The 24,722-nt window shown below is 34.9% G+C and overlaps 1 long non-coding RNA gene across 1 annotated transcript; it reads left to right on the top strand.

Annotated features, from left to right (window-relative positions):
- The first annotated feature begins 288 nt into the window (after positions 1-288).
- LOC116658554 lies at positions 289-20,160 on the top strand. The gene is made up of 3 exons (XR_004313806.1): positions 289-300; positions 19,233-19,237; positions 20,082-20,160. It is a non-coding gene; the product is annotated as an uncharacterized LOC116658554 (long non-coding RNA).
- Positions 20,161-24,722: the final 4,562 nt, after the last annotated feature.

Raw genomic sequence — 24,722 nt, forward strand, 5'->3', positions numbered from 1 at the left:
ACCATTTTTTATGGTCCTTATTATTTTTATCGTTTTTTAAAAATCGTGTGCTTTCATCACAGTACATCACTTCCCCACATCACTGTTTTGCCTGCAAGGCTCATTCTACTCTTTGCTGTTTACAGTTAGTCTGCCAAAGAGCTGGGATGCAGTAGGACAACTGCCCTTTCCTCTCAGTTGATACCTTTCCATTCAGCCTACAGATTTTGGTAATCCACAAAATCACATTTATTTCAGCCACAACTGATTGAATCAGAGAGACCATGTGATAAAGAAAGATAAAATCATAGACTTGAAGGAGTCCACCTAATTGACTCAGGATTTGATCTGTGGAACCAAAGATGGAGTGGCTGAATCATATTTACAGAACAGAACTAATGACAAGGTCCCAACCTCCAGCTGCTAGTTTGTTCCCTTCTTGGGAATGCTTCGGTTTGTTTGTTCGCTTACAGCTTTTCCTTGGACACTTCAATTTCTACAACCCACTGTAAAACCTTTTAGCTAGTTTCTGTACCTACACAACATGTGGTCTTCTTTATAATTGCACATTGTTCTTTCCTTATTTCTCTGTGCTACTATTTCATAGAGCCTTCTTGAATCTCATTAAAATACCAAACAGATTTCTAAAATATTACTACAATAAATCATTTTTAAAAGGTACACTTTTTCATTCCACTTTCAAAATACAGTTTCCTCTTTATTAGACTACAATATATTTCCATAGGTCCAACTCTATTTTCTTCTTCATTAGTCATTCTCTAAGGAGAACATATATACCTAAAATTAAACTTTGCTAACTAATCTCTGTGTATGCAAGGTTCTTTTCTTTCTTTTTCTTTTTTTTTAAATTTCTGTACTTTCCTCTAATTCCTCTTCCCCCTACCTCCCACATCTGGTAACCACAAATCTGATCTTTTTTTCTGTGGGATTGTTTGTGTATTTTTGAAGTATAATTGACCTACAATACTTGTTAGTTCCTGTTACACCACATAGTGTGCACAGTTCTTTTACCTATACTGTTTGTACCAGTCAAGTTCCTTTCTCTTCTGTACAGAAGGAAAGTTAGTGAAAAACAACACCAGCAACAACAATGGTGCCCAGAATTTGACCCCACCTCCGGCTCCTAGTCCTTGATCCTTCCTGTCTGTGCCCAAACCTGAGTTGTTAACTTGATTGGATTACATACCAATATGTAAATATCATTCTTGTAAGGCCATCCCTCCTTAATTCAGTGTATCTCTATAGCTGGTTTGTTTCATGCTACATGTTCCGTGCCAACAGGCATCTTGCCATTGACTGGGATTTTCAGTTCAACTCCACAGGGCTTGCAGAAAACAGAAATCCTTTCTTAACATGGAGTTGGGCAGCAATCTTAATTTTCTTTCATGTTTCCAGTTGTAATCTTTTCCCATCTTTCCACTGGATTTTAAAGGAGAATTGGAAAAACTGCATTTGCTCTGATAGATCCTCTCTTTATATTGGTATTTTCAGACTTAAATTTCTAAGCCTGAATTTGAACAATTTCTTAATAAGTTTCAGTATGTTAACACATCATTTAGTTTGCAGAAATTGTTTTCCAAATGTGGTTATTTTCTTATTTCAATATAAGTGAAAAAGAAATTATTTTGTATATTCAATGTAGTGATTTTGCCATTAAAACCATTATGGAAAAGCTTATTAAGTAAATATTTAACAATTCCAAATAAAATTTATTTAAAGAAACCAGTGATAGAACTGTTTTAGATTTTTAGTTTGGGATTTTCCAAGATAAAACTCAAGTGGAATAATTTGAACTTAGAATCACAATTTGTTTACACCTTATTCCAAATAACCATTAATTCTATGACTAAAACAAGAAGTTGTTTTTCAATGTCCTGTATTCACTCTACCAATTCAATCTCAAATATTTGGTCCTCGTGAAATAGTTTTAATGAAATGACAAATTATTGTAACTTCTAGAAGCTCATGATTCAATACACTAGGATAAACTTTAGAAGTTAACTATTGTGTACAAGTCTGTAAGATATTTTTCTAGACTTAAAGCAATATAGAGACAATTTAGGTAAAACTTGATACCAGAACAGGTACTAAGTTAACATACTCTCTAGTAAAGCATATATCTATAAACTTCTGAATTAGTTTTTTAAACATAAATATTGGCCTCTTCCCTAATGTGATTTAAAGTTATACTCAGAGGAAATTTGCCTCATCTTTTATTTTGTATACCTTATGCCCAGGTAGAGTTTTTTGAGTGAAAAAAATCATTCATTGAGAATGTGAGTTTAGGGAGTAAAAACCCATGAGACACTGGTGTGCTTTGCAACATTTCAAAATAAATTCCAAACCTTTTGAATGCATAAGATGCAAAATAAACCCTTTAATGATTCAGGTCTTACATTCTAAAGAATCCCTCATAGTTTTCAAGGCAATCAGACACATACAGAATCTCAAAAGTAGATTTGCATTTTTTAGATCAAGAAAAAGCTGTAGACAGTTGGAAATGAACAGTACATAAGGTCTGAATGGCAATATTAATGAAAGCTGTTAATATGCAGATTCAATTCAGAATGGCAAATAATTTTTTAACCAAATAAGAGCCTTTTTACTTCTCAAAAATTAATTTCTCTCATTTTGTTACCCAGTTCACTTTATGCAAACATATAGGCTACAATATTATATCCACAACGCACTTATAGATACAAGGGCTTAACTGTCAAATATGTTTTACCACCATCAATGCAAATTTTACATTACTGTTCTCTATATGACACAGTAAAAACCAATCCTATGTTTATTTCAATTGCCCATTTAAAATGCAATTTAATAAAATACTTATATTTTCTAAGTGTAATGAAATAGTTTATTCTAATACAATATACATAGTAATAAAGTAGTATTTCTTGTGTCACCTGTTCAAACTGGGTATATTCTGAATAAGTTGTGTTTCAGTAAATCTAGTTTTATTTTAGCCTCTCCATTTCCTGCTCATTAAATATAGAAAACAGATTAAATAAAATAATAAAATGAGAGAAACCTATGGACGAGATTATGTGACAGTATCAAAGACTGAGAAAGCTGACGTAATTTTCCCTATCTCAAGGAATAGGAGTCAGTAAAGTTTCACTCCACCAAAAATATTCTTACTGTGGAAATGCTATTGTGAATGAAAAATACCGCAAGCCATATCAGTAAACAAAGAATGCTGAAGCCATCAAGTCATCAGCGGCTGCCGCCACCCCACAGTGAAGACAAGCCTGCAGCCTGGCCTCTGCAGCCACTCACAATGGTGCACCCTGAGGGGACTCAGAATAAGAAAGGACAGGATACTGGCCCTAGATAGCTAGCTGCTTGTCAAAGGAATGAATTCAATGAGCCCAAATGTTTGCTTCCTCCCATATATAGAAAAGCACTAAATTCTTTAACTTGAGGTGTCTGGTTTTCTTTAGTTAACAAGTAATCTTCTAATGTTCCACCTACCTGGTCTATGTTGTAAAACTCCTCTGTATCCTAGCTCCTTCCTTACCTCTTCAGAGCCGTCCCTCAGAGCGATCTGAGAGGCTGTCATTCTGGGCTTGAAGGGGTTCAAGTCCTCAGAAATGTCCACCAAATAAAACATGACTCTCAACTTTTGGGCTGTGCATTTATTTCAGTGGACACTAGTCATAACCACCAGGAGCTACTTGATAAAAAGAAGCATAAATTTTGTGGATAGGCATTATCAAGTAAAATAGGACCTGATTAGTGCCTATTATGCAAATACTGATGCTTGTCTATTAAAACTCTGGGCATCAAGATTCTAACTTCTCAAATTGGTTAATTCCACTGGGTTAAGATATTCATCTAACCAGCTACAATTAACTGAGATTTTTTTAACTTAACAATAGAATCAATCTCTGAAAAGACAACTTTATTTAAATATGTCTATTTTTTATGTGTATACCTATAGCAATGATAACTAGATATTAAATAAACATGTTATGTCTAATGATATATAAATGTATATATATGTGTGTGTATAAATACATGTATTTCAATTTGAAAATAATATATGGAGAAAATTACAGTGTAGTTCCAAGTGCTTTAGTGCCAAATGCCTTCCGTTTTATTACTGGTGAATCTCTTACCCAAGAATAGCCAGGTTAATAGTCTCTCTTCTATACCATTTGCTGACTGACTTCTCTTTTCACTGCAGGTTCATTTCCTACTTAGGTCCTCATCCTACTTGCCCCTTCTTCTAATAAGTGCATAATCTGTTGAACGCCTTTCTCTGTGAATGACTCGGCCACAATGCATGGGTGACCGTCCCTGGCAGTTGTATTTGTACTATACTCTTCCTAACCAAGTGAATGGATATTTGACTGGAGTAGGCCTGATCAAAGCGTCTCTCCTAATCATTTGCAATTAGGACAGAGAAAGGGCCAATCTTTGTAAGTGATGAAACTGAGACAGGAAGGGGGCAGGGCACAGCCATTCAAGGAATGCTACAGCAAGTAACATCAAAACGGTGAAAGATTCAACCCCCAGTAGGCCTTGAGGCTCAAGATGGTGGGAGAGTTAACTTCTAGTAGAACTTGAGCTTCATTATATGCCTATTGTAATGTATTAACATGGTGAATAACATGCCCACAGGCACCATGACAGTCCAAGGCTAGCCACAAAAAGTCAAAGAGTGGGAAATGGCCAACTTCCTGGGAATCCCAGCCCCTTCCCCAGGCTAGTTAAACTGGTCCTTCCACTTATTTGCATATGAAGCTACCAAAGCCCATTAAATCGGGCAACACTGCCCCTCAGGGCCTCTCTCTCTCTCTCTCTTCTTTCAGAGGAGGCCTGCACTCTGTCTATGGAGTATGTACCTACTTTTAATCTGAGCACCCAACTCCCACACTTCGTGGTCTTTCTCTTGCCTTTTGATGTATCTCTCTAAATAAATCTATCTTTACTCAACTGCAGCTTGCTCTTGAATTCTTTCCTGCAAGAAGCGAAGGACCCACACCTGGCAGGGCATGTTCCAGGGGCTCAACCAAAGCCTGGGACACGGCCCTCCTCACACCCCACATCCATTTTTCCTGCATCAAAACTATGAAATAATAGAACACTATTATTCCATGAAGGAGAAAGAAAAGAAAAGGTTGTCTATGGGGAGAAAAACACAAGAATGACATAAATGCACTGAGCAAAGCTCTGGTGCCTCCTGAGATAAGGCTCCCGTCTTTCTCTTGGCTTCATGAATCACTATGAATCTTCTTTATAAACTAGGTGTTTTTTTCAGCTTGTCTGAGTCGAGTTTTTTCACATTTAAAATATAAGAGCCTTACTAATATGGTTAAATAATTATAGTATTGTATTCTCATATTCTCTATCTACAGCTGTTCAAATCTTATCCTTTAAGGTAGTTATTTCTAGAGCTCTAGCTATTTCAGCTTCAAGGGACCTCTCTGCAGATTCATAATATTTTATAAAATAAATTTTCTGAAAAATTATCTGGTAAAATATGCCTTTTCTATGCATTACTTCTATGGAATAGGTTTTATAGATTTTCTTGACTTTTAGCAAAATTTTCTTGGCTGAATACTGACTGTAAGAGTGACATTTCTTTAATAAAAGACCTTTATACTCTGTTTACTTTGTTGCAATGAATAACCACTTTTATTCCTTTAAGCAATCTCTGTATATGTTGAAAACACTCCATTATCAACTTACCAAAGTAGAGTTTGATTTTTCAGTCTTACACACTAACTTGACATTTATTTAAATACAGAATACATTTTTAAAAGATATATTATATATACATACATAGGTATATACATTTATACTTATACACTTATATTCTAGTGTCTCTCAAAATAACATGACAATAACCAAACTCCTTATATTTTCACCAAAAAGAGTTTCTCTCAAAATCCTCCATCAAAGTAAATGTCTATTCTTGCTATCCTTCAATCCAAAAATCCATATTTCATATTTTTTGATTTCATACTGTTTTAGATCATATATCCAATCTATGATCAAATACTGAAAGCTATATCTTCAGAATATATCCAGAATCTGAACTGTTCTCATCTTCACCACCAGCCCCAGGTCCAGACCATCATCTTTACTTGTAAAGATTTTTTGAAATTATCTTCTACTCTAGTGGTCTTCCTGATTTTGTTCTTGGTTTCTTTGGTCAATTTGTTCCCCAGAAACCAGTGTCTTGTTAGGGTATTTCTCTGCTTGAAGTCCTCTAAGGCCGAAGACCTAACAATGACCCACAAGGTCCTACATCATCTATAAAGTTCTTACTACACTGTGCTCACCACAAAATAAGCACATGATCAACACTGACTGATGTTATTTTTATAATTATTTTAAATTATATATAAGAAAACAATAGGCCCAGAAGGAAGTACTAAAGGAAAGAGCCTTAATTCTAATTCCTGCTTTTCCTTCTTCAAAGTTAATGGAGTCTCTTTTCATGTACAGAAAAAGTTAAATTGACCAAATAAAAATAAAAAGCTAGTAATATAAACAAGATGCAAGAAAACTTGGTAAAATATCAGTATAAATTCCACAAAGAGTAAAGCATTTTATAATGTCCCCATAGGAATTTGGGGAAAAAAATATCATGTGTAGGTGTTACCAAGCAATGGCTCACTGACTGATGTGCAGAGAAGCCAATACTATAGCATTGGGTTTGGGAAAAGAAAAAGCTTTACTGGAAGGTTGACTTGCAAGGAGACAGGAGGCAAGGCTCAGATGTGTTGCCTGATCTCAGGTTGGGTCAATCTTTTATGAGCTAGGGGAGGAAGGTTGGTATGCAGAAGCACTGGTGTGGCAGATTTCCGTTGAAGGGCTTTGGAACTTGGCCCCTGTGGTAAGGTATAGTAAAGGGGGCTTCAGCATCTGATATTCCTGGACAGCAGATCTGTTGCTTCTAAAAGGGTTCCCACATTCATGTTCTAGTCATGCCCTGATCCCCTGGTTCTGTGGAAACTTTGGTTCCAGGTGTTTTCTGAATTTTCAGAATTTTCTCCCCTGTGCATGCTTCAGCTTAATATGACTTGCAGTTTTATTCTGTTGTTTCTGAAAAAGCACTCTGTATCTTGTTATTGATAGACTAACCAGTTTTGTTACAGAAATGACAGGCCAGCCAAGAAACAAGCACCACTCGGAGGGTTGGAGTACTCAGATGTATTACGCCGGCGGGCTCAGAGGGGCTTCTGCTCCAAAGCTCTGAGCACCTCCAAGACGTGTGCATGAGGTTTATAGGGTAAAGTACAAGCTTGGGGTATTCGGCCAATAGGCATGGAACAGCTTTAGCAGCATCATTATCACAAAAGTGGAGGCAGGGAGACAGCAAACCAACATTCCAAAGCAAGATATATCTCTTTGAAAATCCAGCTGGCTAGCAAAAAAAACATGAACAGCAAACCAACACTAATTAACTTAGATTTACGAGTTAGTCCAGCAGAACTCAGATCGGTATTCCGATACTTAAATTTGTGAGTTATCTTGTTAGCCCAGCACAGCCTCTCCTTCACATTCCTAGACTTGTGAGTTACCTTGTTAGACCAGCTCGGCTTTTCCTTCACAGTTTGAGCTGACCCTGTGGTTACACAGGAATCACTATAAATCAGTAAAGTTATGTGAATTCATGAATAACCAGAAAAATTTTAGAAAATTTGGTTCTAAATCTGATAATAACAGAAAAAATTAAAAATCTATCGGTAAAGAGAGGCTGTTTATGACCATCTTCTTCCTATCAGTTGATTTGAATATGGTCAAACACAGGAATTTGAATCAGAAAAGTTTTATTATTAAAAACAGAAATTTGAGCAGCTAGTTATTTCATGGGGGAGAAAGTAAGATAGGGGAGATTCTGCTATTTTTGGACTGTTTATAATTAATTATCATATATTCTATTGTCCTTTCTAGGTTCACATTCATTGGTTCAGGGATTTCCAAATTGTGGGTAGTGGACAGTCCCAGTAATGAAGAATAATAGTGGTCACTATTGAGTTATCAGGTGCCAGATATTTTGATGTGTGTGTGTTTACACCTTGATCCATAAAATAATTTTTTAATTTAGACATAGAAGTCAAGATTCAGTAACACTGCCAAATTTTTATAGCTATGAAGTGGCCTAGCTAGGAGTTGGGCTGAGGTCTATCTGAATCCAAAGCCAGTGTTTATAAAAGTACATGAAAGCCTTTCTTTGAAACATACAGATTAATGAGTAGGTAGAATATCAATGTTCAATGTCCTAAAAGTATTTTTAAGTTACAGAACTGGAACATTCTATACCGAAACCTTTAATATACATCTATTAAAATATTATCATTTTCATAGATAGCCAAAATGTCATTACTATATCTAAAATAATTAGCATTTCATGCATTATATACTATTTTCTGAGTTTATCTTAGTTTTTTTGTTTTTCTAATACTTTTTACCGGTTCATGTTTTTTCCTTTTGGCTTCCAATAATAGGTATGCTAGTCTGTTCTTTATATGCCTTCTATGTCTCTTTCTAATACTTTTCATTTCTTACTTTATTTCTGTTAGATTTTCATTTCTTTTCTTACTTTTATTCCCTATGTCTCTTACTTTCTTTGCTTTTTCTTGTCTCTTTTCTCCCTTTTGCTACTTGTAAATTTGTCTGCTTTTCTGAAATTATTTTTTCTTCAATTTATTTCCTGATTTCTGTCAATTTGTACTTCACAGCCTTCCCCTTCCTCTCTTTGGTTTCCTGCGTATGTGCTCGTGTTTGCTTCAATTATAATCTCAGTTTATTGACATAGCCATTTTCCTTTCTTATTATTCATATTTAAATGAATAAATTTTTCCTGGTCCAGCTAATAGAAAGATCTGATGTAGAAGTGGTGAAGCGTAAGGGTAGTGTTTTCTAGTTTCTTCACTTAAAGGCTCTCTCTTCTCTTGGTACAAATTGAGTGGTTTCTTTACAACAAAGTGTTGCCACCTTAATTCCTTTGCACAGCCCTTGCTTTATTTCCTTTACTCCTAGCACAATGCCCTGCCCTAGTCATTATCAGAAATCACAGCCGGTTTTCCCATGAGGTAGAGCCTCCTGCCTTCTGGGGTAAAATCCTCCTACTCCTTTACTGCTGTCATTTTCCCTGGGATCAACCACAGGCTTGATTCCTTGGCCTTCCCTATTCTTATTCAGCAACTGGTATAATCCTGCAAACATTTTGTTCTTATTCTGTATATTTTTCCCTATTATATACCAGGTATTTTGAGCTTGGCAGTTTTTAATCTGTCTTAGGTTCTGCTAAAGGTATAAAATATGGCAGGTTCCGATTATCCTTCTAAATGCTTTGTATGGTTATTATCAGAAAAATTGAAAAGATTTCATTCTAGGTTGAAATGCTATGCTCTTATTGTTGGTAATTTACTTTTTATAGGCAAAGTGTGTCATGTATGAAAAATGCCCAAACTCAATAAACTGAAAATACAGAAAAGGTCTTTGAGAATTTTATTTTGTTTAATTCATGTATTGTTTTACTCATAAATTTATCTAACATTTACTGAGGGCTTGTGTGAGGTTTTATTTTTCCTATTATCTTTACTTGTACTACTCAGCTGCTTCTCCAAACAATTAATGATATAAATACTACTATTCATCCTACCTTTAGAGATGGGAAAACTTGGTCACAAAAAGCTCAATTAAGTTGTCCAATATCACCTAACTTTCAGATAGGAGAATCTATACCCAAGTGGTTAACTACAGACTGGGTATATTAATTAGTATGTAGAGAGCCAAGATAATGTAAAAAGAAAAAAAAAAATGGGTTTTCTGGTAAAAACAAAAAAAAAACAAAAAAAATTTATCTTTATATAAATTAGGTAATAAATTCTAAAATCTTCATGACTAGAAGGATTTTTTTTTAGAATTTAATGTTCAATAGACTTCGAATAATTAGTAAGGACCTTATATAAAAATCTCCTTAGTTCATGTATTTTCCTCCTCCAAAAAAGAAAAACAATTCATTTTTATAGAATTGTGTAATCATACTAAGAAGTAATACCAGTTATGCTCAGTTAGAGAAGATAGTTTCTAATATTGAATTTAATGCTTCAGATTTCTTAGTAACAATTCTTGTCTCTCCCCATAATATGGGAAATCATCGGTGTTATTTACACATAAAACTTAAGGTAAGGAGTAGAAAAATGTTGTCTTTCATCATTATAATAATAAAAAAAATCTACTGTGAATTTCAACATATCTTTAACTATACTGAATCTGTGAGCTATCTAAGTCTAGATAACAGTTTCCACTTATATACACTTATCTAATTATTATTCTTGTAGTTTTTCCGAGAAACTTTCATATTTGAAATGAATATTTTTATAGGAAATAAAACTATACTTACTGTATACACAAAGTTGATTTTAGTTCCGATGTAACAAAAATGAGAAATTTATTTTTTGAAATGAGTAAATTCTTATGCAAGTTTTACTCTTGTCATCACATTAGAGATTTTGCATCAAGAAACTAGCTGAGTCTGAGAAAGTTCTGCTAAATGTTATCAGTAAATAATCATAACAAGTAGTAATATCACTTGTAAATATTTCAAATTATGAAATTAATTTTCTTTAGTGTTACATTAAATGTATTTTCATATTCTTACCATTTTTTATTAGTCTGTTTTGTCTTAGAGCATTGTTTTTTAGCACAGAAACTTTTTCGTGTGTATAAATCTATATATTCTTCCACCACTGAAACTCTCACTTCTGCTGGGAATTTAAAATGATATTCAGTAATTCAAAATAACTAATTATGTAACATGTATTACAACAGGAGTAGAATTAAACAGAAATTGAATGATGCACTAAATATTAAATTGTTATATTTTACACTATTTCTTTTATCAAGAAAAGGAAGTGAACAATGGTAATATGAGCATTATATCACAGTAAAATAGTTTTGTTGAACTATATCAATCTGTTCGTAATAATCTCCTCATATGGAAAATCAAATGTCAGCTTAAAACAACATTTATAATTGGCATTTCTTCCTCTGTCATTTGGTTTAATGATCCCTGAGTATTTGGATAATAAAGATAATATTGGAGCTGATTTCTTTGATTTGCTTTGATGTTTTCAAGGCAGGAAATGCTTTCAAATCATTTTCTGTGTATAATCTGAATGCAGGTAAAGAATTCCTCAACTTGTCAGAATGCTAATTAAATGCAATAATAATTTGTGTAACCTGCTGTGATACTAAAGTGGCTAATGACAGTCACTTGGGTTTCCAACCAGGAAGGGTTTGTTTTAATGCACATGTCTAATTTAAGAAGTTTACTGTTTTATTATCACATAATATTGTCATTTGCTTGAAATAATGCAAAGCTAATAGCTGACTGATGATTCCTTAAGAATTTATGGCTTCTTGTAAAATCAACAGAGAATCTATTTCCAAAGAAAGAAATATCAAAATCAAGTAATAATTTTAAATTAATGGGGAAAATATTTCAGGCAACTCACAATAATTCCTAGCTTTTTTAAATTTATTATTCCATGATGTTTCACTGTAGGAAAGGCTCTAAATTTACAGATAAATGCTGGGCTTGCTACCTTAATATGTGAGTGTGGTCGCTCTAGAGGCAGTGCAGCGGCTACACAGCCACAATTTCGTGCTCCAAGAGAATTAATGGTGGAAAGTTACATGATGCTCAAATAGCTCCTTCCTTAGGAAAAAGGAAACTATCCAGAAAGTCACACACCTAACAAAATCTATTGGAACCATGGGACTTGGATATTTTTATAAACCTATTTCCTTTTTTATAGAGCTTTAAAGAATCATCTTTGTTCAAAAAGAGGAATATTTTGTTTACTATAAATGGATAGAACTTTTTTCACATTTTCACAAATGCCAGTGTTTTTTTAGTTCAGAAATTAATTTAAAATGTCATTATTAAATAAATTCCTGTATTATTTTGAAATATTTATTTCATTATCAATGCCAAAGGTAATCAAGGCAATTACTCTTGAGGCACAAAGCAGATGTTACTGTAAGAATGTTCTGTCACTACCCCTTACTGGGGTGTGCCATAGTGGCAGGCAGAGTTGCTAAAATGCCCTCCTTACGCGCCATGATGTCTCACCCTAATCCCTGGAATCTGTGTCTATAATGAGATGTCACTTCTTTAATCATGTTATATGACACAATTGGCATTAAGATAGAGGACTAACCGAGTATGCTTGATCTAACTGAATGAGCCCTCAGAAGCAGAGACTTCTCTGGTAGCAGAAGGGGAAGAGACTCAAAATACAAGGTCTGATGTGTCGTACTGATAGCTTGAATGTGGAGAGAGCCAAACGCCAAAGCAAGAGGCAGCCTCCACCTTAAAGCAAGCAAGAAAACACGCACCTCCATCCTACAACCACAAGAAATGATTTCAGCCAACAATGGATGAGGTTGGTAGTGGATTACTCCCTACGTCCAACCAAAGAGACAGCCGGGTCTGTAAGCCAATTGAGTGACTCAAACTTCTCACCAACAGAACTGTGACATGGAAAATTGATTCGGTTTTCAGCTGCTAAGTTTGTGATCATTTCTCATGTAGCAATAGAAAACTACACAGAGACAAAGGTAAAAAAAAAAAAAAAATTAGCCTCACCCAGGGTTAAATGTGCTTTCTTTCTTATGCTGGAGAGAGTCTCTTTATCTAGCCTGGTAAGTAATCTTAGAAAAAGAATGCCTCTTCCTTATATCTTCCCAATACTAGGTAAATAGCTTAAATATAACTGTTACAAATTAAAATTTGTTTTCCATTTAGAACACATGACCTATTTGGGCACAAATGTATGAAAATGTTATGCCAGTCATTTCCCTGTTTGCTCTCAGATCCACCCCTGCTCCTCACGGGGTTGATACCTACAGATGATAATCCTCATGCTTCTGCACCTCCTGGTTTCAGTTAGGCGCAGTCAGTGGGTGGCCTGGTGGGTCCAGAGAGCAGGAAGAAGAGATAAACCAGGGCAACTCCTTTCCAGCCTCCAGTGATCATCTCCAGCACAGGCTCATATTTCAGCTTTTACCTTACAGCTATCCCCTGCCCCATGTCCCAGCTCCTCCAGGTAGGCCTGGGAAAGGTCTCCAACCCATGGGTTCAGCTCCTGCCTGGTGTTTATAGCTCCTGGACCCTGGTAACCCCATCGTTTTCTCCAGCCCCTCCTACCCTAAGGGGGTTTCTGCAGTTGATTTCTAGTTGTCTCATATTCCCCTTTTTTCAGCTCTTTGTGTACCTCTGTAACTAGTTCCCTATATTACACTCACTGGAATTATCTAGTATAGATTCTGTTTTCCTGACATGAACCTGACTAATACCATTGTTAGGAGAAGTGGTCTCAAGAAACAGATCTTTCATTAGAATTCTGGAATTGGATTCTACACCTATTTGAGCTACAACATAGTGGTGATTTCCCTACTGTCAGTCAGAAAAGGGATACTAAATACCCATGGCATAAGGTTACATCATTATTACTTAAACTATCACCAGTAGTGGTTATTTGAAATCAGGTCTTCTGGAAATAAAATTGCTGTTGCCCTTGATCATTGTGGTAGAAATGATGACTACAAAGTTCATAGTATGAAATGACCACTTCGGGCTATACTGGAAAAGAAAATGATAAAAATCTTGCTTTAAAGCTTTCAGCTCAAGACTTAGAATACCAGAGAGAAATCTTCTATTGTAACTATGAAACAGTATCTTATTTCTTACAGTCACAGGCCCCACAGGGCTAAGAATCAAACTCTAAATTTAATCATGCCAGGTGGGAAATAATAATGCAAATTGAATGAAAAGTTTTACTGAGTTTTTTTGTTTTTGTTTTTGTTTTTGTTTTTGTTTTTGTTTTTTAAAATAAAGGCTAGAACACTGAAGAGTGAGTTCCCAAGATTTGTAATGGAGACTTCTAATCGGAGTCAGAAGAATCTGAGAAACTTGAGCCCTTAACATTCCACTGAGCCTTCTGCTCACAGTGGAAGAAAGCCTCTTCCTTCTTTTACTGAGGAGACATCTCCCCCTTCTTAAAGACCCTGTAATAATCTCACTTTGCAATGGGTTATCTATTCTCCTTAAGACCCACCCTCATTATTCCCCTTTGCCCCCAGACCCATAACAGGACACACCCCAGCATATCTCTGGGAAATAAGGCAAACTCTGAGCCAATATCAGAAGTCATATACACAAAAATAATTGTAAGATTTGATCATTTATTTTGGCAAGATCCTGGGGGACGTTAATAGAAATAAATTTAAATGTGACAGGCACTCTGTAACATGGATTCAATCAAATTTATCCATATGTATATATTTTCTTAAGACTTTTATTTCAATGTGCTAATTTCCAGCAGTTGGAAGTGGCTCTGACACTGATTAATTTACCAAAAGCTATACACAAAAGTGGACCACGTTCAATAGAGTGAGATGCCAGAAAGTCCCTGGCAGGAGGAGGAAGAAGAAATCCAAACATTTAGGAGCTGTAAATGTTAGAATAGATTTATGATGTGAGTAACACAAGCTATATCAGGAAGATCCAAACTACAGTTCCTTTACCAAAGCATCATTAACTACCTTAAAGAGGGAAACACCAGCATCTGTGAAAAATCTCTGGGGTGGTTTTCCTTTGAAAACCAAGGTTAACATTGGAAAACACCTCCATTGAAATGAACTCATTGATTTCCATGGGACTAATGGGATCCTGAGGTGACAAAGTCTGGGTAGTAAAATTTAATCATCAGAATAAAATGGGCAGCTGGGGTGGATTGACAAATAAGATATTTTGACTTTGACACTCAAGTATCTTCAATGGTGGCTAATTGATTACTGGACCCACAGATATAAAAGAGTTTTTAGGCTAGTAAAATATTATTTAAAAGTGCAGACTTACTCAATTCCAAGACACACTTCACAATCGGAGCCTCTTGCCTGAGGAGAAGATTGGATTCCTTTGAATAAATACCCTTCAACAATGCCACAAGTATATACCATAAGTCACCCTACAAGCCTCCTTCGCAAGTGGAACTTGAGGCCACTTACCAGGGTGATTGTGCTCTGAGGAAAGGAAAATACTGCAATTTTCCAGTGACTATTAGGTAGTGTTAATGTTTTGAAGATGATCTCTGGAGATCCAATTCACCACTGTGGCCCTTGGATAAGGGATGGGGATTATGAGTCAGGTGCTAAATAAAGTTTTTTTTAGGTTTTTCATGCACTGAAGTCAATGTACCTGTGATTTCACCTTGAATATATTTCCCCAGTTTCAGAATACATAATTGTAATATATACTTGGCAACTGGCAGAATCCCTGCATAGGCTACTGACCCATGTAGTATAGGTTATTATAATGAGAATGGACAAATGAGAGCTTTATGACTGCTCTGACATCCAAATTTTAAAAAACAGAAACAATACCCCATCTGTGATCCCTGAGGGAATTGAAAAGATAAGTGTCACCCTCAAATACTTGAACGATATAGGGGGTGGTGATTCCTACCACATGGCTATTTTCCTTGAATGTTTTCCTTGGAAAAAATCAGAAGTTCTTGAAGAATGATTGTAGATTTTCATAATTGTCATCAGATGATAACTGAGCTGCATTTCCCAAACCAGACATTTTGGAGCTAACCTCTGTATACTGTGTTATCTGATATGCAGCTATTGATCTGGAAACTGCTAAACCTTCATACTAATTTACAAGAAAAATAAGGAGTTTACCTTTACCTGGCAGTGTGGCAGTATAACTCACTGTCTTAGCTAAGCTCTATGGCAACCTTGAGCCATCTCTTATAATACAATACCCAGGGACATGGATAGTATTGAATTCTACAGAGCATCATTCTGGCTCACCTTGATGATATCAAGCTTAATCATGTAGAGGGAAAAAAAAAAGTAGCAGTACTTTAGACGGTTGGTAGGTACAAATATCCATGACAGAATATGAGTGATAAACTGGAAAATCAGGGCCTGCCACAAAATAAGGAAATGACGATGCCTAGCTCCAGATTTTGGAGCAAAACTGTGCAACTCCTCACACTGGGTTGACTTCCTATTTGTCTACTTGATACGTACTCTTCCTGGAAGAAATGATGGCCTGTGGTACAGATGTACCCTGACTTGTAGCAATTAAGAGTTTAGAAAGAAAATATTTAAATACTTAGGACAACGATGCATGAGGGAGAAGAATACAGACAGACTTAACATGTGCATGGATTGTGAGAATTTTCTGTTCTGTATATATATACTCACAAAAGTTCTCCCACTTGAGAGGAGTCTCTCAATAATCATATGGGTAAGATGGCCCATTCTACATATGAATTTATCTTTCTTGCTCATAGAACTCCTGCCAGTATTAATATTCTTAGGTTCTTATTCACCATTGTGTTTGATATCATATAGATGGTTACTTCTCACTAAGGAGCTTGTTTTACTGCAAAAGAATGCAAAAATGGCTTTGTAATTATGGGTCTTCATGCTCTCACTATATACCCCATTATCCAGAAGCAGCTCCCCAGTAAAGCTATGGAATGATTTACCAATGACTCACTTATGGAAGATAGTTGACAGAAAATATCGAGTAGCATTAGTTTATTCTGCTCTAGTTGGGCAGGCAAAGATCTTGGATAGAAACCCAAAGCAGCCTCAGTTGATATAGTATATTCTTGGAGAACACACTCACACTGGGGTTGTTTGCATAAAGTTGTGGAGAGATCTGAGAGTACCAGAGTTAAGACAGAGGCTAAGATTCAGAAAGTCAGACACCTGTTGGCCAGAGGGACAAAAGAGGGCTGGATACAAAACTGAGAGCCTTCTAACGTTCTGTTACTTTCACATAATTAAAAAATAGTATCAACTCTAAAGCTGGCATAAATAAGTCAAGCAAGTTCTTTTCATAGTAAATAACTCCTACTTATTTTTTAAATTATGTTTTTATTCAAAAATAGGATTTTTCATTTGGTATGTGTTGTGGTTCATGCAAGAGCTCAATGAAGCACTGGAAAGACCCTATTTTACAAGATAACCAGAGCACCAAAGTTCCTCCCCTTCATAAGTAATCCCAGAATTTGCCATATTAAGTTGAAAGAGGTAGTCTGTTTCGCATAGCAATGACTTTACTGCCCAATTCTAGTGAACAGAGACCACACAGAATCTTCCTAGTACCTTCTGGGCAGCCTGGGAGATTCTGCCACTAGGTTCTGTGTCTTCACACTTTTAAAGATTCTCCTATGCTCTATATAAGAGGGCTCCTAAATGGTGTCTTTATGATCTAAAAGTTTTACACTTTCCTTCCATCAAGAAATCTACTTATTTCCTCCTGAAATGCCCTTAAAAGGTTCTGGATAAAACACTCTCAGAGTAAAGAGAATGGTCTTTGTTTTTCCTTTCAGAGTGAAACACCTGCTCCTTGGAATGGCCTTCTGCCTCCATTTAACAAAGTGTCAAATGTCAACGGTCTCATGCTGAGTTACATGTGCCTCAGTCCTTTGAAGAGGCTAAGAAAACATCCCCAGTGGTAGGACACCACTACCAGTCAGAGCTGCCCTAACTGTTTTCAATTTACTGGTAAAATTCTTGAACAAAAACATTTTTAAAAGAGTTATTTAATAGTACTCTAATGCAAATGTTTAATGTCTGCCAGGGAAAAAGCTAAGCACTTCTTTCTTTTAATATGGAGAACAAATGTATGAGGCTGATATTATTAATGAATTCTTTTGTAGGTGAGGGTATAAAGAATAAGAAAAGTAAATTAAATTACAAAACTTGGAACTAGTAGATCCAGGATTCTCTCTGATGTCTGTTTCTAGGTTACAGCATTATGGATTAAATTTTATAGTAAAATTCATTTTTATTGATATATTTTGTTTCTAAATTTTCTTTTATAAGAAAGAAACATTTTTTATGGAAAATTTTGATAATTTTTTTATGATGTCAAAAACCTGAACAAAAAAATTCAATTCAGTTATTGAAGTATATATCTCTCTGCTTGGTATTAAGTGCACACAGAATCAGACCATTAGTATTGCTGGGTAAAGCAGGGGTTTGTTGGTGTCATGAGACAACAGCTAGTGGAGGGACTATGACAAACTGTCAAGTACATGACTCATTTAACTGACCAAGTGACAATTTGACTCTAGCTAATTTTGGTCATGCTAAAATCCAGTGCCTGTTGTCAATATTCTGATTTTTTTCATTAAGAAAAGTTCCTATTTCTGGATTTTATTGGTCAACTAATTCGAGAACCTTTGATAACACTGCGCTGACCAAAGTATGTCCACTGCCCAAATACCAGATAAAAGCGAGCTTTTTAACCTTCTTGAGGATAATTACTAAAGTTTTAATTCATTTTAATTTTTATTATTTCACATATATACACTTATCATTGTACACATTGTCCTATGATGATACAGTTAGTCTTAATATCTAAACATTAATCCTTATAAGTAGGGCATAAGCAGAAATGAAAGCAAACAAATTAAAATTAACCTATCCTGAAGTCTGGGGTCTAAGATGGCAGCAAAGGAAGATCTTGAGCCCATCTTTTCCCATGGACACACTGAATCTATACCTACATATACAACAATACCTCCTGAAGAGGTCTGAGGGCTGATTGAACAGCTTCTGCACATAGAGGGACCACATATAAACAAGTAGAAAAGACAGAGGCATGGTATCCACAGGAATCTCACTCCCAAAGCAGAGCCCTACTGTAGAGAGGAATACCACTGAGGGCCAGAGAAGAGACTCCACTTTCTTGGGACACAATGAAAAAAACAGTGGTTTAAAGGACTGTTAGACTGTCAAGAAAGAAATCCAATTACCAACTTTAGATTGTCCACCAGATGAGTGGAGAACTGCTGGAAATCTCTCAGGGCTTAGAGATGGCAGTGAGTGCCATTGTTTGAGCCTCTCTGAGACTTGCACCCACTCCAGTTCCAGCTGACCCATCAAAGTGGTCTTGGGCACAGCCTGCCCCAGGAGTCCTTCTGGCTCAAGTCAGATCCAGCTCCAGCCATCCCACCAAGGCAGCCCCAGCAAGGAGCACCCAGAGATACCAACACCTTGCCTACTATAACTCCATCCATCCCACCAAGGTGGCCCTGGTGAGGAGCACTTCAGAACTCCCTCGTCTGGCACCCACTCCAGCTCCAGCTGGCCTGCCAATGCTGCCTAGTGCATGAAGTTGACACAGGGAATCCTAACACACAACAACACTCCTTCAAGACCAGGAGAGGTAGTTGTTTTGCCTAATTCATAGAGACAAACATAGAAAGTCAAACAAAATGAGAAGAGAGAGGAATATGTTCCAAATGAAGAGTAAGGTAAAATACCAGGGAAAAACCTAATGAAATGGACATAAGTAATTTACCTGGTAAAAAATTCAAAACAATGGTAATAAACTTGTTCACTGAACTTGGTGGAAGAATGGATAAACTCAGTAAGAACTTCAATAAACAGAAAATGTAAGAAAGAACCAATCAGAGCTGAAGAATACAATAACTGACATAAAAAACACTAAAGGAAATAAACAGCAGATTAAATCATACAGAAGAACAGATAAGTTATCTGGGAAATAGAATAGTGGAAATCACTCAATCAGAATAGCAAAAAGAATTTTTCAAAAATGAGGATAGTTTAACGGACCTCTAGTTCAACATCAATCATACCAACATTCTCATTACAAGGATCCCAGAAGGAGAAGAGAGAAAAGGACAGAAAAATTATTTGAAGAAATAATTGCTGAAAACTTCCCTAACCTGGAAAAGAAAACAGAGTTAGATACAGGAAGCACATAGAGGACCAAACAAGATGAACCCAAAGAGATATACACCAAGACATATTCTAATTAAAATGTCATGAGTTAAAGATAAAGAGAGAATCTAAAAGGCAAAAAGAGAAAAACAACTAATCACATACAATAAAAACCCTATAAGTCTATCCACTGATGTTTCAGCAGAAACTTTACAAGCCAGAAGGGAGTAGAAGGATATATTTAAAGCGTTGAAGGAAAAAAAAAATTACAACATAGAATACTCTATATGGCTACGTTACTATTCAGAACCAAAGATGAGATAAAGAATTTCCCAGACAGGCAAAAACTAAAGGAGTTCATCATCACTAAACAGGTTTTACAAGAAATGTTAAAGGGTTTTCCTTCAGTAAAAAAGAAAAGACCACAGCTGAAAATAAGAATATATATGGAAATAAAAATCTTTCTGATAAAGGCAAATATACAGTAAAAGCAGTAGATCAGCCATATACGACAAATTCACAGCTAAAAATCATAACTTAGTGAAAAGCTAAAAGCTTTTCTTCTAAGATCAGGAATAAAACAACACTCTCACCACTTTTATTCAACATAGTACGAAAAATCCTTACCACAACAATTAGGCATACAAAAAATGATTAAACGAGATTCAACGTGGAATGGAAGAAGTAAAACTGTCATTGTTTGCAAATGATATAATACTATATAGAAACTCTCCAAAGATTCCACCATATAACTATTTAGAACTAAAAAATAAATTCAGTAAACTTACAGGATACAAAATCTATATACAGTAATCTGTTGCATTTCTATATACTGTTTACATACTATCAGAAAGAGACATTAAGAAAACCATTTACGACTGCATAAAACCCCAAAATAAACAGAAATAAATTTAACTAAGGAGGTGAAAAATGTGTACTTGGAAAACTATAAGACATTGAGGAAAGAAACTGAAGATGACACAATAAATGAAAAGATAGACTTTGCTAACAGATTAGAAGAATCAATGTCATTAAAATTTCCATAATATACAAAGCAATTTATAGATCCAATGTAACCCCTCTCAAAATATCCATGACATTTTTCACAGAACTAGAACAAGTAATACTAAAATCTGTATGAAAACACAAAAGATCCCAAATAGCCAAACCAACGTTGAGAAAGAATAACACAGAAAGCTTGAGAAATCATGCTCCCAGACTTAAAACAATATTAGTAATCAGAATAGTACGGTACTGGCACAAAAACAGACATATAGATCAACGGAACAGAATAGAGGTCCCAGAAATAAATCCATGCTCATATAGTCAATTAATCTACAACAAAAGAGGCAAGAATATACAATAGAGAAAAAGTCTCATCAATAAATGGTGTTGGGAAAACTATACAGCTATATGCAAAAGAATTAAACTGGGCCATTTTCTTACACCGTATATAAAAATAAAGTCAAATGGAGTAAAGACTTGAAGGTAAGACCCGAAACCATAAAATTAGAAGAATACATAGGCAGTATGTTCTTTGACATAAGTCTTAGCAGTACTTATTTTGGATATATCTCTTCAGGTGAGGACAACAAAAACAAAAATAAACAAATGGGACTACATCAAATTGAAAAGTTTTCGCACAGTGAAGGAAACAACCAACAAAATGAAAAGGTAACCCAAAGAATGAGAGAAGATATTTGCAAATGATATATCAAGTAAGGGGTTGATACCCAAAAACTATAAAGAACTCATTCAATTCAATATTAAAAAAGAAAGAACTTGATTGATGGACAGAGGAACTAAATAGACATTTTTCCAAAGAAGACACACAGATGGCCAACAGCACATGAAGAGATGCCCACCATCACCAATCATTAGAGAAAAGTAAATCTCTATGGGAAACCACCTCTCACCTGCCAGAATGGCTATTATCAGAAAGCTAAGAAACAAGTTCTGTGAAGGATGTGGAGAAAAAGGAACCCTAGTGCACTGTTAGTGGAAACAAAACTTGGTGCAGCCACTATGGAAAACAGTATGGAGGATCCTCAAAAAACTAAAAACAGAAATACCATACAATTCAGAAATTCCACTTCTGGGTATTTATCTGAAGATAAGAAAAACACTAATTCAAAAAGATATATATACCCTTATGTTCACTGTAGCACTATATACAATAACCAAATTATGGAAGCAACCTAAGTGCCCACTGATAGATGAATGGATAAAGAAGATGTGCTGTTTATGTACAATGGATTATTACTCAGCCAAAAAAAAAAAAAATCAAATCTTCCATTGGTGGCAACATGGATGGACCTGGACAGTATTATGCTATGTGAAATAAGTCAGAGAAATATAAATACTGAATGAGTTCACTTCTATGTGGAATCTAAAAAACAAAACAAATGAACAAACAAAACAGATCAGAAACAGACTCATAGATACAGAGAACAAACTGGTAGTTGTCAGAAGTCAGGGGGGCAAGCAAAATAGGTGAAGGAGATTAAGCAGTACAAATTTCCAGCTAAAAAATACTGTATATCCCATGATGTAATGTACAGTATTAGGAATATAGTCAATTATATTGTAATAACTTTGTATGGTGACAGATGGCAAGTAGACTTACTGTGATGGTTATTTCATAATGTATAAAAATAATGAATCACTATGTTGTACACCTGAAACTAATATAATATTATATACTAATTATATTTCAATTAAAAATAAGTAAAATCAACCTATCCTTAACTTTTTCCCTCTCATCATGAAAGGCTTTTAGAAGTGAAATGGTATTTATTTCACTTTATTTTATAATTACGAGTCTCACATTACGAGAGGCCAAAGTCTAAGGTTTAATTATTTTAAAATGTACCATAAGTTCTTAATAAAAAGTTTTCCCTTACTAGGAGCTAAATAGTTTGTAATTTGAAAATACATTATTTCATTTATTTATTCACTACATTTTTCTTAAGCACTTTAAATTCAGTCATAATGTAAAATTTCCATGTACTTTAAAGTAAAAAATTCACTATCTGGAAACACGTTTTATAAGGACCATTTAAAATATTCTGCATAAATATAACATTAGAGAAAGTAAAATATTTTAATTGCATTGTTTTTACTTAAACCAAAATTATTATGTAATTTTGCTTCCTGAAGAAATTTTCAATAGATATTTCATTGTTCTAAGTGAACTTGAACCATACTATTTAGTAGAAAGAATTAAGAATGGATCTTTCCCACAGCAAACCCTCCAATGAAGTAATAATTATCTGATTTTTTCCCTCTATTTCTTAAAAGATATCTACATTGAGTATGTGAACCAAAACAATTTTGCACACTTCCTGAAGTGATACTCCTTCTTGAAGCCGTTTTCCAACTCATTAAATAAAGCACATCTTTTCCCTTCTAGACAGAAAGTTTTTTTATGTGATTTCTAACGTGATTTCTAACTAGTGATATTATTTTGACAAAAAGCAGGCACAACTCCTCTGTCTTCTTATTGCAGCATTTAAAAATAACAATTTATTTCACATATTATCTATGTGATTACTCTGTATTTAATCCTTTAATGCTCTTCTTTTTCCAAATTTCCAACTTCATTGTCATTTATTCACACATCTAATTCACCACTCTCTTCTTGAATTTATTTTTTTATTTAATGGCCAGAATATCATGTTTCTGTTCTCATTGTGTCTATATCTGTTGCATCCAGCTCATTTCATTGTCCCACTAAAACCTGACAACCTTTCCTTACAGTATAACACTCAATATTCATGTCCCAAATTTTTATTCTGTTTTCTTCCAGAACATGTACTCCTTCATAATGATATTGAAAGATTCATGCCATCAGTGACAGCTGCTGAAATTAAATTAACAAGTAGATGTCTTCATAATTATACTCTACAATACGTTATAAAATGACTGTAAGAGAAATTATATTGTCTCTTTGTTATGTTATGTGAAAACTTTTTTTAACTTAAAGGTCATTGTTATTTGACATTTGAATATTCTGCTGTGCCACAAATATTTTTAAAAGTCAAGCTTATACCACTCAATTGTATCCTGAATATAATTTAATTCAAGTGAATAAAATTAAGTAATATAATAGGACAGTGTTTCACATTTTTAGTATTCATTCAATTACTAAGGTATCCTCATTTGCTTTATCTGTAAAGAACGAACGATTTTGCCTATCTGAGATGTCTATGTAACTTGAAACAGAGTTTCTGCCACCATTTTATAATAAAGTGAATTTGGGTCTCTCAGTCTTAAATGCAACTTCACAGGCTTCAGTTTATTAACTGTCAGAGTTTGTACTTTATTCCTTGTTCCCCACTGTGTAATATGCAAGTATCACGTTAATGCAGACGTCCTATCTATCCAATTCTAGAATCTAATCTCAGAGGACCCAAAAGGACTGGAAACTAATGTAGAAAGATGGATGGATAGATAGTTTTAATATAGATATAGTTCTCTAAAAATCATAATTGTCTTACAATATATTTTCAATGTTCAAGACTCAATTTAGACATCTGGTTTTGACTAGGTAGCAAACTAGCATAAGGCAAGGATAAATATTTCTGACATAATTGAGAAGGGTTTTGCTAATGTACATTTGGAAATCATAAGGACTTCACTTGGTTAGTTCAATTGTGGTTAATAAAAATTTGCATCTTGTTCATTATATGACTGGCACTGTGAGAAGCTCTGGACTCTACCCTCAAGTTGCCGAGTTAAGGTCGAGATGACACCAAAATATCAATAGCATACCATAATATTGTTGGTAACTGCTGTAATTACAGAATCCCTCCAATGGGCATTTAGAACAAATTGGAGTTTAAATGAAGCTTTTGGAAATACATACTCTTTAATCAGCATTACTAACTCTTTATGCTCTCCTGCTCCCTTTCTCTGACAACAGCTAGCACTGCACCCAAGACCTAAAATATTTTTTTTAACAATTC

This window comes from Camelus ferus, chromosome 2 (assembly GCF_009834535.1).
Source record: "Camelus ferus isolate YT-003-E chromosome 2, BCGSAC_Cfer_1.0, whole genome shotgun sequence".
Classification (NCBI taxonomy): Eukaryota; Metazoa; Chordata; class Mammalia; order Artiodactyla; family Camelidae; genus Camelus; species Camelus ferus.